Source organism: Colobus angolensis, unplaced genomic scaffold (genome assembly GCF_000951035.1).
Source record: "Colobus angolensis palliatus isolate OR3802 unplaced genomic scaffold, Cang.pa_1.0 Scaffold82, whole genome shotgun sequence".
In the NCBI taxonomy this organism is placed as follows: domain Eukaryota; kingdom Metazoa; phylum Chordata; class Mammalia; order Primates; family Cercopithecidae; genus Colobus; species Colobus angolensis.
Genome location: NW_012122043.1, coordinates 4,153,260 through 4,156,252, shown reverse-complemented (window position 1 = coordinate 4,156,252; position 2,993 = coordinate 4,153,260).

The window sequence follows — 2,993 nt, the reverse complement described above, 5'->3', positions numbered from 1 at the left end:
AACCCGGGAGGCGGAGCTTGCAGTGAGCCGAGATCGTGCCACTGCACTCCAGCCTGGGTGACAGAGCTAGACTCCGTCTCCAAAAAAAAAAAAGAAAAGAGGAAGCTAGTCATGAGAGGGTCAGGAGGGTTTCCAAACAAGGAGTGGCATGCACTATGGTCCGGGGCTCGCTCAACCCTGTCCAGGCATGCCAGGCCAAGTCAGAGCAGCTGCATTGGAACATATATAGATACGCATAAACCAAATAAATGACAAGCTCTCTATGGTTTTAAGAAACTTTGAAGAAGAACTTCTCTATTCCTCACAGTCATGTTGGACATGTAAACCAAAAATAAAATTCTTAAACCCCCTAATCAACCGAATGGACCCCTCCTCTTGACCAAAGGGATTCCAAAGAAACCTGAAAAATTAGTTCAGGCCATTATGGGAAAGAGGGGTCAGACATGCCTCATTATGCCCCCCTCCCTTTGGCATTCAAACACAACTCACCAGCATTAACATTAAAACAGAGATCATAAGACTGACAAAACAGGCTCTTTGTACTAATAAGATGCCAAATTCTAACTGTATGTAGTACAGCATCACATGACAGCGGGTCCTGAAAGAAAGAGAAATATTTTACCCCAAAATATATTTCTTTGACATATATATAGAGAGACGGAGTCTTGCTCTGTCACACAGGCTGGATTGCAATGGCGCAATCTCAGCTCACTGCAACCTCTGCCTCCCAGGTTCAAGCGATTCTCCTGCCTCAGCCTCCTGAGTAGCTGAGATTACAGGCACCCACCACCACACCCAGTTAATTTTTGTATTTTAATAGAGACAGGGTTTCATCATGTTGGCCAGGCTGGTCTTGAACTCCTGACCTCATGATCCCAAAGTGCTGGGATTACAGGCGTGAGCCACCGTGCCCGGACTTCTTTGACATATTTTGAAATGGTCCTACAAAGCTGTCTCTTGTGGGGAAAATCTACGTTCTATAGATTTCCCTTTCCAGGTCTTTTCCTGATCCAAGGAGAGATTAACCAAGAGTCTGGCATCTTTTTAAGTCTGATAAGAAATACTTACCATCTATTTCTCTGAAGCCTGCTACCGCTACCGGGAGGCTTCATCTACATAAGAACGTTGGTCTACACAACACCTTTTCTTATCCCAGACACTCCTTTCTATTCATTCCAGTTCGTTAGACAATAACTATTTCAACCAACTGCCAATCAGAAAACCTTTGAATCTACCTATGATCCAGAAACCCCTACCTACTCTTCCCTGCTCCCAGTTGTCCTGCCCTTCCAGACTGAACTAATGTACATGTCTTGACTGGTGTCTGCCTGTAACTTCTGTCCCTCTGTTACCGAAAAGGGGTCCGATCCAGACCCCAAGAGAGGGTTATTGGATTGCAAACAAGAAAGAATTCAAGGCGAATCCATAAAGTGAAAGCAAGTGTCTTAGAGAAGTAAGGAAATAAAAGAATGGCTACTACACAGGCAGAGCAGCCCCAAGGGTTGCTGACTGGTCACTTTTATGATCATTTCCTGATTGTATGCTAAACAAGGGGTTGATTATTCATGAGTTTTCCAGGAAAGGGCTGGGCAATTCCTGGAACTGAGGGCTCCTCCCATTTTTAGATCACATAGGATAACTTGCTGTCTTTTCCATGACATTTGTAAACTGTCATGGCACTGGTGAGAGTGTCTTTTAGCACACAGATGTATTATAATTAGTGCATAATGAGCAGTGAGGATGAGCAGAGAACACTTTCGTCACTCTCTCGGTTTTGGCTGGCTTCTTTATGGCATCCCTTTATCAGCAAGGTCTTTGTGACCTGTACCTGTGCCAACCTCCTGTCTCATACTGTGACTTAGAATGCCTAACCTCCTGTGAATGTAGCCCAGTAGGTCTTAGCCTTATTTTACCCAGCCCCCATTCAAGATGGAGTTGCTCTGGTTCAAACGCCTCTGACACCCTTAAAATTTATAAAAATCGAGCTGCAATCCAACTACCTTGGGCACATGTTCTCAGGACCTCCTAAGGCTGTGACTCAGGCCTTCGTCACTCATATTTGGCCCTGAATAAAATCTCTTCAAATATTTTACAGTTTGACCTTTTTTGTCAATAGACTACTTAACTTCTGTGTCAGTTTCCTCATCTATAAAATGGGGATAATACCTGTTTCATGGGGTTATTGTTTGGATTAATTGAGTTAATAAACTAGGAAGTCCTAAATAAGTCTTAGTGAAAGAATTAGGCAGCCTCATGAAATGGAGCTAGAAATGACTTCATTCATCCACGGCGGTGGAATTTGGGCCTGCGTGGGCCAATGTGTGGTGCAATCCATTCTGCAGACAGTGATGCTTATGAGTAAGACAAGTGCTCACGCCATTCCGGCTGCACCTTCACACACTGCAATCTTTAAGCCCTTATCTCCTCTCACCAGGACTCATGCCGCCAGCTCATGCAATCTCTATCCAGCAGATGTGTTTTAATCACCTGCATGTCCCAGGATGGGAAAGGGGGTGGCAGGAGGTGAGGCTGGAGGAAGAAGGAAGAGGAGGGCTGAGGAGCTGAGCTTAGTCAGGGAAACAAGCCATGACAATAAGGAAGAGGGAAGTGCAGGGCTCCAAGGAAGACACAGAGGGCATCTGCAGTGCCCCACCCCACCCCCAGACTTTGAGGCCTCTGAGAAGGTGGTATCTTAGCTTAGAAAAACTTGAGAGTTAGCCGGGCAAGGAGGGGAGAGACATGGTCCCAAACACAAGAAATAACACGAGTTGTGTTCGTTCGTTCTTTTCTTTTTCTTTTCCTGGAAACAGAGTCTTGCTGTGTCACCCAGACTGGAGTGCAGTGTCGGGATCTCAGTTCACTGCAACCTCCGCCTCCCAGGTTCAAGCAAATCTGCCTCAGCCTCCCAAACAGCTGGGATTACAGGGGCACACCACCAAGCCCGGCTTTTTTGTATTTTTAGTAGAGACGGGGTTTTGTCATGTTGGCCAGGC